The 13,807-nt window shown below is 39.7% G+C and overlaps 1 pseudogene; it reads right to left on the reverse strand.

Moving 5' to 3' along the window:
* Window positions 1-5,160: 5,160 nt before the first annotated feature.
* Window positions 5,161-13,396, reverse strand: LOC127529043 (kelch-like protein 10; annotated as a pseudogene).
* Window positions 13,397-13,807: the final 411 nt, after the last annotated feature.

Below are 13,807 nucleotides of genomic sequence, written 5' to 3' on the forward strand. Positions count from 1 at the left end.
GCAACATCGCATGGACATCAGGGACAGTGCCTCTGGATTGGCAGACCGGGGTGGTGGTCCCCCTCTTTAAGAAAGGGGATCGGAGGGTGTGTTCCAACTACAGAGGGATCACACTCCTCAGCCTCCCTGGAAAAGTCTATTCAGGGGTCCTGGAGAGGAGGGTCCGTCGGATAGTCGAGCCTCGGATTCAGGAGGAACAGTGTGGTTTTCGTCCTGGTCGCGGAACAGTGGACCAGCTCTATACCCTTAGCAGGGTCCTGGAGGGTGCATGGGAGTTTGCCCAACCAGTCTACATGTGTTTTGTGGACTTGGAAAAGGCATTCGACTGTGTCCCTCGGGGAATCCTGTGGGGGGTACTCCGAGAGTATGGGGTACCGGCCCCCTTGATAAGGGCTGTTCAGTCCCTGTACAATCGTTGCCAGAGCTTGGTCCGCATTGCCGGCAGTAAGTCGAACCCGTTTCCAGTGAGAGTTGGACTCCGCCAGGGCTGCCCTTTGTCACCGATTCTGTTCATAACTTTTATGGACAGAATTTCTAGGCTCGGCCAGGGCGTTGAGGGGGTCCGGTTTGGTGGACTCAGGATTGGGTCACTGCTTTTTGCAGATGATGTTGTCCTGTTTGCTTCATCAGGCCGTGATCTTCAGCTCTCTCTGGATCGGTTCACAGCCGAGTGTGAAGCGGCTGGGATGAGAATCAGCACCTCCAAATCCGAGACCATGGTCCTCAGCCGGAAAAGGGTGGAGTGCCCTCTCAGAGTTGGTAGTGAGATCCTGCCCCAAGTGGAGGAGTTCAAGTATCTCGGGGTCTTGTTCACGAGTGAGGGAAGAATGGAGCGTGAGATCGACAGGCGGATCGGTGCGGCATCCGCAGTAATGCGGGCGCTGCATCGGTCTGTCGTGGTGAAAAAGGAGCTGAGCCGCAAGGCGAAGCTCTCAATTTACCAGTCGATCTATGTTCCTACCCTCACCTATGGTCATGAGCTATGGGTAGTGACCGAAAGAACAAGATCGCGAATACAAGCGGCTGAAATGAGTTTCCTCCGCAGGGTGTCTGGGCTTTCCCTTAAAGATAGGGTGAGAAGCTCAGTCATCCGGGAGGGGCTCAGAGTAGAGCCGCTGCTCCTCCGCATCGAGAGGAGTCAGATGAGGTGGCTCGGGCATCTGATCAGGTTGCCTCCTGGACGCCTCCCTGGTGAGGTGTTCCGGGCACGTCTAACCGGGAGGAGGCCCCGGGGAAGACCCAGGACACGTTGGAGGGACTATGTCTCTCGACTGGCCTGGGAACGCCTTGGGATTCTCCCGGAACAGCTAGAAGAAGTGGCCGGGGAGAGGGAAGTCTGGGCATCTCTGCTCAAGCTGCTACCCCCGCGACCCGACCTCGGATAAGCGGGAGACGATGGATGGATGGATGGATGGTGCATGAATTAATCAAATCATTATTTATTATTTCAGTGTGTCAGAGGGGGACACTTTTACATTTTTTTTGTGCACTGGGTGGTTCCATTAGGCACCCACTGTTGGGACTGGGGGGGTGAGAAGTTAAAAGGCTATCTGTACTTATTAATGGTATTTGCTGTCCTGCAAGGGAATCACTGCTTTGAAGTTTGACCTTAGAGAATGTTTGTATTTACCTGGTTTGGAAATATTGGTTCCTAATCAGCATATCTGCACTTATTAATGTTTGGTAACCATACATTTTGTTAACTTATGTTTTTATTAATTGTTAAACCCAGGCAATTTAGATGTGCCATTGATTAGACTGTTTGTCCTGGACTGACAACAGAGGGGTGCAGTAAATATAAACTGCTGGCCAGCAGAAGGCAGAAGGGAGAGTCCACAGGAAACGCTGCCAAGACACTCGGACAGGGCACAGGGGCTCGCAGGCAGACAAGGGTACCTGGCTGGCACAACGTGAGGCACAAGGACGGCAACACTTCCAGGGAGGAAGAGACAGCTCCACAAAGAGACGCCGGATGTGGGTTCAGCGAGAGAGGGAATCTGCATGAAAGGACCCAGTAAAGCTGACAGACGAGAAATGAGGCGTGCCTAGGTCCCAGCAACACAAGGAGCCCAGAGTGGAAGAAAAAGGGACAACGAAGAGACGCTGACAAGGAGTCGACAATTTGACACAGCTTCTGCCGGGGAACAGAGGGCATCCATGAACAATTAAGTGTTGGGGTGACACAGTGCCCAAACTGGACTCTGCACCACTAAAGGTTGTATTCTGTTATGTTCGTTTATCTTTTTAATGTACCTTATATTGTCTTGTACAATAGAACTTACTGTTGCTTTTTTCTAAATTACTGTTGTGTCTTTCATTGTGTGTTTACTCACCGCCCAATTTAAAGAAACCTGTGTGCTGTTATTGGTAAATTTCAGGAGTTCCCAGTCTCTTAATAAAACTGGGTGGCGTAGTCGGATATTTTAAGGGTGTCTAAGTTAGATTACCTATAAGTGTGACCAGACACCTGTGACAAGTGGACGGATTGATGGATATCACAGGACTCGAGCTGGTGCTGCGTTTTCATGAGAATCATCGGAGTTGTCGGAAACGTTTTATAGAAAAACAAAAGCCTTTCAAGGCTTTCAGTTAAGGCGACACACAACAATAAAGACCCAGAAAACGGTTATCAGCAAAAATTATTATTAATATGGCATAATCCTATTTGACACAATGCCGATACCTTTCCAAAAAATAATCACAATATTTAAAGGAAGATTTGTATTTGTTTCTCAATGAGTCTGGAAAAATATATTCCATGTTAGAATTATTCTTACTGTTCAGAAATAATGCATTTTGTTTTTGGATGCAACTTTTTAAAGCAACTCTTTTGTGTTTTCGTGTGTGTGTGTGTTTATTAACTGCACTAGTTTATGGATAGACCGTTGATTCTGTGGTATTAGGACCATTTATCTTGCATTTGTACCATCAATTAACTTTTTTGTGTACAATGAAATTATGTGCTAGAAAACTGAGATTAAAAAAATATAGATTTTAGTTTCTTGCTTCTCACGTTAACAAGGCGGTTTTAGTTTTACTCACAACATTACACCCCTGAATAAAGAAAACGATATTTTACTGTATAACAAAACTATTTTTAAGATTTTTTGTTTAAATTACCTTATAAAAAGACAAGAGACACAAAAAACACAACAGATGCCTAAGTGATCTTAAGCTCAAAAAAGACAGAGAAATCATTTAAATTATGGGAGCTACCAATTACCAGCTTTCAATAGGGGTGCAAAAATTCAATATTCTCCCAAAAGTTTTATTCTTGATTAACTTCATCAAGACCATTTACCATTCATCAATTTATCTATCTCCAAACCTAACATGACAATTACATTACTTGAATCTCAGCTGTCATAACAAACCCCCAATGCAGCACTCACCCTACTTAATTATACTCCAACTGTTCACATCTTAAAGGTAGTATAAATGGGTGATTTTTTTTTTAATTGTAGATATTAGCTACGTTATTATTCCATATGTTTCTACCACAAAAAATGTACATTAATATGAAATTGAATTTATATTTACAGATGACCTGATGAGCACCTCAAAATGTAACATCAGCTTGAGGGCAGTGCTTTAGTTCCCTTCAAAATGACAGAAATATAGGAGTAAGTTAAAACATATTCTCTTTGTTCTCAATTTTGGACATGTCATATATATATATATATATATAAGTATATAGTACTTCTCGGGCATGGACACAGCCTGCAAGAAGCACTTCCAGATCAAGCAGGAGTCCCAGAAAGTGGGTTTTATAAATCCTACCAGCTCCCCCTGGCAGCACACAACACGGCTGCCCCATTGGACTGCAGTTCTCAGCATACCTTGTGGGTGTCCAAATGGGTACCAAAGGCCAGGGATGCTGCCATCTAGTGTATCAAGGGAGAATGTAGTCACAACAGGATATCTCCCCCAGTCCCTCTATTATATTGTCCTCCTGGCTGGGTCTTTGATCCATCCCCACAAGAACACCAGCCTATGCATGCTATTCATCACAATATATGTATAAAAGTTGGTGGACACCAGACAATCATAACATACACGACTGTTGGACATCCCATTCAAAAGCCATTGGCATTATAATTGAGTTGGCACCCTCTTTACAGCTATAAGAGCCTTTGCTCTCCTGGAGGTGTCTGTAGGAATGTGTGCCCATTCAGCCAAAAGAGCATTTGTGAGGTCAGGTGCTGATGTTAGACAAGAGGACCTGCTTGGTGTTTCAATGTGTCCCAAAATGTTCAGAGGGGTTGAGTTCAGGGCTCTTTGCAGGCCACTTGAGTTCCTCCATGTGTTTACGGACCTGGCTTTCTGCACAAGGGCTCAGTAATACTGGAACAGAAGGCGCGTTCCCCAAACTGTGGCTCCAAAGTTGGAAGCACCCAATTGTCTAAAATGTCTTTATATGCTCTAGCCCAGCCCAGATCATGAAAAACAGCCCAGACCATTATCCCTCCTCCACAAAACTTTACAATAGGCAGTATGAAGTCCAAAAGGTGGCATTCTCCTGGCGTTTGCTAAACCCAGATTGGGTGATACAATAGAGCAAGTGTCCCCAACTCCGATCCTGGAAGGCCACAGTGGCTGCAGGTTTTCATTCTAACCCAGTTCTTAATTAATTACATGCTTTTGCTGATATTTAACTTTGTTTGAATTCATTGTAATTTACTTGTTTTTGAAGATTTGTTCCCCTGAATTTCCTCATAATTCCTCTAAATTGCTTCATATCTTTCCTCAAATGGCACCCAAACAGAAATGAAATGTGAAGTGAGTCAACAGAAGTCCAACTAAGTCTGGGCCTCAAACTCCAACCAGTTTCACTCAAACCAGTTGCTTAATTAGGTGCCGAGTCAAGTTGTTAATTGAATCCGTTCTTTAATTCCATGGCTTGTTGTTGCTGTCATTATGTAATAGCATACATTCCTGAAACTGTTTTCTCTTTTCTAAGAGCACTGTTAAAATGTTTTGGAGACCTGCGCAAATCAGCATTCCTGAGACGTTCATCTTTCTTTACTTTCAGTTATTTTATGATGGATAGGTTGAAGATGGAGTTAAAAATGACATGAAAGCAATTACAAATGAAACAGATATATTTGGCGACTGACTATTTTTGGAAGGCAGTTTTGCTTCTATTAGCACAGCGAAGATCAAAATGATAGTCTAGTAGTGCTCAAGTTCTTTTGTTGATATTTGGCATAACAAATATTCATTTTTTTAACATTACTTTGCGACATTTGGGCACTCAGTACATTATACATCATCTTCTGTAATTTATTCTTTTATTTTTAAAGGTAGGAGTTATAAAATATACCAAGAAAAAGAAAAGACATACATTATAATTGTCTTTGCTTATGTTTGTTTTCTGTTGGTTCCAAAAAAAATAAAACCTAAATGGAGCCATTAACTCAGGAAACCCGTCTTTGCTAGACTTTCAGTTAGGCTTTGTTCTCCTACCTCTCAAGTTTTTCTAGACATGTGTATATGTACTCTGTGATGTACAGTATGTACCCATCTTCTGTTTACTCCAGCCTTCTCAAATAATTCATTTAAAATAATTACAAATACATTCTCTTTCCCCAACACTGGCAATTATATGTCCACTGATCCTTGGTAATACCCATGTAAGGTGCACTAAAAAAGATATGTTTCTATACCAACTATAGTTATGGGCATCTTTTTTTGCAAATGTCCATCTTTTCATAATGCTGGCAATTTGCGGAAAGCTGAGGTCCTGTGTTTTTGTGAGAGACTGCAAAGCTGTGGTGGCTTTCTCCATGCTGCATATTCTCGGATGTTGGGCAATCCTGACAGCACACAACAGCTCAAGCCACCACGGTCCAAATTCATGTCATGAACCTTCTTCCATTCATTAGTGTCCTTGTTGTAATATTCTGCTTGGGCAGTGGTGCTAAACCCGTTGAAGCCACCCACTGCAAAAATAAGCTCCTCCATCAATACAATGCCAAAGTTGCAGCGTGGACTAATCATTGAAGGAATTGGCCTCCATGTGTTGGTTAGAGGGTTATATGCCTCAACAGTGTTTAGACAATTTCTTCTGTAAAATCCACCAACCTGTAAGAGAAAGTACAAAAATATTTATATTGGCTTTCATCTACAAATTCATTTTTAGAGACCATTTTCACGAACAGAAATGTTTACTGTAAAAAAATGTTAAAAAAGACAAAATTGTGAGATGGTGTGTTGTGCTATCTATAGGATTCAAATTCATTGGATCATTAGCTGCACCATAAATGAAAAACAGGGTGGCACGGTGGTGCAGTGGGTAGTGCTGCTGCCTCGCAGTTAGGAGACCCAGGTTCGCTTCCTGGGTCCTCTCTGTGTGGAGTTTGCATGTTCTCCCCGTGTCTGCGTGGGTTTCCTCTGGGTGCTCCGGTTTTCTCCCACAGTCCAAAGACATGTAGGTTAGGTGCATTGGCGATTCTAAATTGTCCTTGGTGTGTGTGTGTGTGTGTGTGTGTGTGCCCTGCGGTGGGCTGGTGCCCTGCCCAGGGTTTGTTTCCTGCCTTGCGCCTTGTGTTGGCTGGGATTGGCTCCAGCAGACCCCCATGACCCTGTAGATAGGATATAGCGGGTTGGATAATGGATGGATGGATAAATGAAAAACATTTAAAGCAGGTGTAGGAGAGTATCTGAGAAAACTACTAGATGTTTGAAAGTAACTTTGCCTGAACGCAATGTAGTTTAAGATCACATGAAACATTCATGTATGTTGAGGCAATCCATCTATCCACTCCATACAGTCTTCTTTCCAAATTTAAGGCCAAAGAAAGCTACCATTCCAGCAACACTGGGGCATAAAATAGAAGCCATTCTTGATGGGATGCCAGAACATTTCAATTTACATTAGCACATATTCAATCTCACTCAAACAAAGTCAACCTAAAGACACTAATAAAATTAACATTCACAGCTTTGCAATTTAAAGATATCAATTAAACTAACACATTTTTGAATGGCATGTTACCTTAACACACATATTTTTGTAATGTGGGAAAAAAATATAAATACTTGAAGAAAACCCACACAGACTCTGTAATAAAGAATATTCTGATTTGCATATATTTAAAGAGAATCATAAAGTATGTATGAGAACAAGTATTATATATTGTAATGCACATTGGCATAGTAAGGTTTAAACCACAAAAAGCCCTCGCTTGTCTATTTTATTATTTTTCTCTTCGCAGCTGCTAAGTTTAAAAACTTCAGTCAATGACATTGTGTACTTTTAGAGGGCTAAACAGGCCATTGTTATAAGAAATGCTGCCACTGAGGTTTTGGCCATGACAGAATACCAGATAGGCCGTTCGCTTCCATTTGCAGCGGCTGGGTCTCTGCCTCCCTGTCTGCTTGCCTGGACAGGTGATGACAAGTGAAGGAAAATGCAGTTTATAAGAAACAGTGTTATTGTTTTAGGGGCACAACTGCCCCAACCTCTAGCCCAATATCTAATTTGTGGGTCTTCCTGATTCCAACTTACTGGTGGGAATTGATTGATAAATACGTTTTGGACACCTGCACAGGGTATGAATTAATGATGGCAGCTTCGGTCAGGTGATGGAAATTAGGTAATGATGGGAAGAGTCAGAAGAACAAGAGTATTTTGCATAAGTCTCTCTTTCACAAAGACTCAAAAAAGGATGCAGAGTTCAAAAACCAAAAGTCAGACCATCTGTCAACTCCACAGGTCTGTGTCAAACAATTAGGTCCTACACCTAAAGCAGCCTGACATTAACTCAAGCAGCAAGGCTTATGGCCTACACAGGCCCAAAAAAACTGTTAAAAAATTTCTACTCAAATGAAACAATCAAGGTTCCTGTATTGAAGGATTCAAAAAGATTCCAGAGAAAAGAAACAAAAGTAGAAATAAAAATCACCCAAACCAAAAGGCAAACCTGAAGGCAAGAAATTCAAGATCGTACATAATATAGAAGAATGGCCATTCTGGCCAGGAAGGAACATGGTTTACTAGGATGGGAGGCCAGAGCAGAATGATAAACTGATTGACCGGCTGGACGAAAAGATAACTTTGTGCCAAACAGAAGGGTCACTGCATACGACAACACCCAATCGGTCCGTGACGTGTGAAAGGAACTAGAATAAGTTTGTTCTCTCTGCTTCTCTCTCTCTCCTTCTTCCATTTCTCATCCATGGAGGAGGTCAAGTCATCATTCATTCCATTCAAAGGCCACGCTGAATTAAGGGCCATATTGGACCAGGCCAGATCAAAGGCTAATTAAACAGTGAACTACATGAAATTCTAAGCAAGATGAACTGATTATTGCCCAGGTCGTATTAATATTTAGCCAACATTTATTTTAGTTTTGCTTATTATTTTTGTGTAACTTAACTCCTACCTGTTCTTTTACACTGTTTAGTTAACTGTTATTATAAAACAAAGCGAAGGAGGAAGTGCTGAACTGCAGTATTTGACAGAGTGGTAAGAATATGGAATTTAAAACATTTTGTTAAGGTCTGCACAATAAAGAACATAAAAGATAAGAATAGGGTCACCCAAGGACTCTAACACAACACAGCAACAGGAAACATATTTTAATTATTCTCAGTGTTCTTTGCAATGCGTCAAGTCAGTAGCCAACTAATATGCAAACTGTGAGTGAAATGGCTGAAGTAGGTAACTGAGCTTTGCTGATCCTGAGAATAAAATTGCAGTTTTAGAGTCATTATATTTAAGAGGTAACATTTCTAGTGGCATTAATAAGAAAATAAATCAGGCTTTGTGTGCATAACAGGTCTAGCATAAACCAGCAATAAGTAAGTCAGGGATCTCACATTCAAAAGTAAACAGGAATGGGATCAAGAACAGATTGTAACTTTTATGGTGTCAGAGAAGTATTTAAAAATCTGTCATGAGTACAATGGTAGATCCTAAGGCAGGACAATGAAGGAAGAAAATGTGCTCTAAATTGTGCTGTGAATGGGGTTTATTTAACTAATGATGATATAAGATAATCATTCAAGATTTAATTAATGATAATATCAGATAACCAATAGGTTAATCCTGGAAGTGATGTGCTTTTAAAAATCAGTTTACAAAATACTGCAGTATTTTGCGTTGTGAGTGTGGAGTAAAATGCTGAAATTAGTGCAAGGTAAAATAATCAAACATTGGTTTACTTTCAAATGTAATTTGTTTTCTTTAGAATAGCACTTTTTAAAAAATACTTGAGTTACATTCAAAAAAGTAGCAATCAATCTAACGGCTTAGGATATAGATATAGTACTAGAAAAAAAGAAAATCAGCTTTTCTAAAATCAAATCAACACATCACGTTCAATTTCCATATGTAGTATGTCACCTAGTTATTGCTTACATTGCAGATTAGTGTTTAGCCTGAATTGTAAGAATAAAGAAAGTGCAGTTCTTCATAGAGAAGCAACTACTAATATGCAATGAAACTGCAAACTGCAATGTTGACACAGTTCTGAACCTCAAACTACAAATTTTAGGTGAAAGAAAAACAGAAGACAACCTACTATATGTTTACATTTTTCTGCAAAATTTCAGACATTAATATTCTCCCATTTTTAGATTTAAGGGTTTGAGACTCACTGTGAGTTACCAGTGATGTGGAGGAGCTCAGTAGTACATGGAGGTGATTGTTCTGAATGATAAACTGACAACGCAGGATAAGGGTTGTATTTAGACTGTGAAGGTGGTGGAGACTTTAAAATAATTGGTTAAATATGACTCAATAATCAGGTTACTTACTGCATAAACTTCATTATTGTATGCAACTACTCCCAGGCTGCTCTGCTTGGTCGGCATTGGTGCAATCATTGACCATTGGTCCTTTTGAGGGTCATAAACCTCTACTGTGGCAAGGAAGACCTGGTCTTTGGAGCCCCCACAAATGTAAATCTGTAAGAGTAAAGACAACAACCATTAGAGCTGTTGGTTAGAGTTACCATAAGCAAGGAATTCTCAGTTACAAATAAAAACTGGCTAATGTAAAGACACTGAAGTAAATAACTGTTCACTGACATTAACATAAATGAAAAAATAAGTAACTTCTTAAGACTGATATATTTTTAGAAAACGGAAACACAAATGCAAGATATTCTCATCAGTTTATCATTTTTTATATTCACCTTTTGATGTATAAAGCATTTTAATCAAAAATGCTTGATCCTTATTATACATCAGTAGAAAGTACAAATTACTCTACGCATCTAATATGCATTTATATAACAAACAATATGTCCAAAAGTGGGTGAATTGGTAGTGCAGTCATTAGCAGTGTGGCACCTCATCACACTAGATTTGCACTTTCTCTACAGTCTGTGTGAGGTTTTTTTCCAGGTACTCTGGTTCTGATCCCACATAACCAAAGACATGCATGTTAGGTTAATTAAAAGCTATGAACTAATGCTATTATGTGTTAATGTGTGCACCATTGCTGTTATTTCCAGTGGACTGATGTTCCCTTCTGGTTTGGTCTCTGTCTTGTGGTTAATATTGAATGGTTGGATGAAAAAATGGATGAATGGATGTTTTGAGTTTTAAATTAATAAAATAAAGATACTTGTTTACATACTGTAGGTGGAAACTTATAAATGAGCACAGCAGTTGGCATGGATAAGGGGACCCCTTTGTTAAAATACACTTTACTCTAATGAAGAAACAGGCAATAAATATCCAATGCCTAAAACACTCCTGTGGAATTAGGTTTTATTTTATTCATAATTCTTCAAAAATAAATTTCAGTAATATAAACTAGAGGGCTTTGCTCGCATTATGTGCCAGCCTCTACACGCCAGCCACTTCACGTCTCTGCCGCTCGCAATATGTGGATTTCAGTTTCACCAAACAACAAATCGTATAATTCTCGCAGATACGCCTCTTCATTGGGAAGAAACACTACTTTTCCCTGATGACAACATGAATTAGACGATCTACAAGTCTTCAACCTAAAGTTTAAATCTTTAATATAATTTAATTAACAGTATATTCGATCTCTTTTCGCTGTTCCGTTATTTCACCGAGTAATAATTTCCATTTGTTTGTACTAATGTGATCTTTACTATAGTTTTTTTGTGACTTTTGAATTTTAGTACTTTCATTATCTCTAATCTGCTCTGCGTGTGTATTGTGCCAATGTTTTTGAATTCTTTACGATGTTCTACTTTGTCATCTACTCTTTGTCTTTTATTTCCGTTCTTGGCCGTGGTTAAATCTCTTGGCACAAAGTCTCCTCTCGCGGGACGTGAAAGTGTCTCTCTGAAAAACTCATGTCTCATCCCAGGATTTTTTTATTATAATAGAGAGATTAGGACTTAAATAAATTTAAGATATCTTGAAATAAATGTATTTTCAGATTTCTCTGATTCATTTTTAAGATATTTGAAATTTCAAAAAGTTAAAATTGGCTTTCCATGTGATAGAGCAATACTACCAACCATGTTTAACCAGTAATGTAAAATTTGATTCTTAGTCCTTTTCTGCGGTGGGCTGGTGCCCTTACCTGGGATTTGTTTCCTGCCTTGTGCCCTGTGTTGGCTGAGATTGGCTCCAGCAGACCCCCGTGACCCTGTAGTTAGGATATAGCAGGTTGGATAATGGATGGATGGATGGATAGTTCTTAGTTCTAAAACTCCTGAAGAAACTGCAAAAACACTGCCCCCTGTCCAGATATGCTAGGAACAGAATCTTTGTCATTGAAGCTGTGAGATACCAAGCCTAATCATTTCATCATTATGCTGTCATGTTAATATACAAGTATTTCTACTATAAAATAAAAGAGGACTAGAGCTCTTTCTCAACACACAGCATTCTGAGGAGTAATTTCATTGCTATAATTAAGGCAATGGAATAAAACCAAAAGTGCTTTTATTAGTAAAATAACATTATCAGTTGAACCATCACACATTTAAACTGTGCATAAGCTAAGACTCCATTTTCCAAAACAGGGAATGTCAAGAACAATCTTGACTTTTTCACATTGTAGGACTGTGACACGGATGATTCTAAAGGCAAAACCATAATGCACGAGAACTATAGCTGATGCACCAGCGGGGCTGACATTCTCCTTCTGATACAAAGCAAAGCTCATTCCTTCCTCATTCCTTATTACCTTGCTTGACCATTGCCATGATATTAGATTCTTAATTCTTACTGTGAAATGTAATTCCAGATATAAATATCTAAAACTATCCTCTTTTCACTCATCTCTCCATATGTTCTAGAACTGTTGGGCATCATGCAGGTGCATTTTAGCAAACCTCATGTCAACAACGCTCTTGTTCGTAGTAGGAAGCAGTTTTACTGTTTTAGTGTTCTGCAATTTCTTGGGCATAATACTACTGGGAAGGACACAATCTCGACGTGATCCTGACCTAGAGTATGCAATTTTGATGATGGGTGGATGGAAGATTTTATTCTTGATTACTTTGGCCACAACACAAACAAAGGAATTATCAAATGTTTCTGTCTTTTTTTCATAAAATGTCCTCTGTACTCATATATTATTACAAACCATAAACAATCTTGTGATTTTCTTTGAGACATATACAGCAATATAGCTAAATTGGAAATGGCTCTGTGTATTTAATGCCAAGACATAGGCTGCATTTTCACTTGGACTGCCAACAGTTGTATTCTTGTGCCTAAACTTCTGGGTTTCTTCACTCCGTTGTGAGTGGATCTCAAAATGTCTTGTTCATTTGCAGTATATTTGAATTACTGTCCATTAATACCATTCCCTTCTTCATCCATATATTGTCTCTATTTTAATTTCACTTAACATATCAAACATTACCTTCCCATTTAATGGAGTGGCACTGGCATCATTTCTCCTCTCATTCATAGAAGATGTTGATGACCACTGGTTCAACTCTGTGTTGTATTTTTCAGCTGTGTTAAGGAGACTATGACCATCAAACCCACCTAAGGCTTAGATGAAATCATTGAGTGCAACCACACTAAAGCAGCAGAGACAAGAATGCATGGGAGCCACTTCTTGCCAGACTTTGGTCACAGGGTCAAGTCTGTGCACCATGTTGAAGTAATTAATGCCAACAAATCCACCAATTAAATAAACATGCCCTTTTATATAGACAGTTCCAAAGTAGGCTTGAGGGTTCTCCTTTTCACAGGTCACATCTGTCCAAATCGTGGCACATGCATCATACGCTTCGATGGTATTGGCTGGATGACTGCCATTCCATCCACCAATAGACAGCAGGATGCTGTATGGAAGGCGGGTATGTGATATGGGATAGCTAGGCTCTGGGGTACTTGCTTCAGTAATGCTGAGTTCATTTATCAACTGTATCAAGGCCCTGTAAACAAAAAGTTTATAGTCCACTGTATCTTTTACGTAATCACTCTTCTTTGCATTATCCATCATTGCACCCTATGCTAGCTGGGATAGGCTCCAGAAGACCCCTGGGACCCTGTTCAGGAAAAAACGGGTTAGAAAATGACTGACTGACTGACATCCCACCCAAAATCTTAAAATAGATTTGGTCAAAAGGTTTCCAAAAGAAGACTTATACTTACTCTTTTGAAATATTATCTTTAAAACTTACACAGATGATTGATTGCCTTTGGCAGTCCACAAGGAAATATATAGTTTTGGAAAGAAAAATCTTATCCACCAAGTAAAACAAATGCAACCTTATTTGTTGATAAAAATATTTGAGACAATGGAACATAAAGCGACAAACATTTGTTAGCACATAGCCAGACTAGATGCTATAATGTTTGGATTTTCACAGATCCCTTAAAGACTCTTACAGTATACTTTGAAAGGTCA

Source organism: Erpetoichthys calabaricus, chromosome 8 (assembly GCF_900747795.2).
Source record: "Erpetoichthys calabaricus chromosome 8, fErpCal1.3, whole genome shotgun sequence".
NCBI classification, from domain to species: Eukaryota; Metazoa; Chordata; class Cladistia; order Polypteriformes; family Polypteridae; genus Erpetoichthys; species Erpetoichthys calabaricus.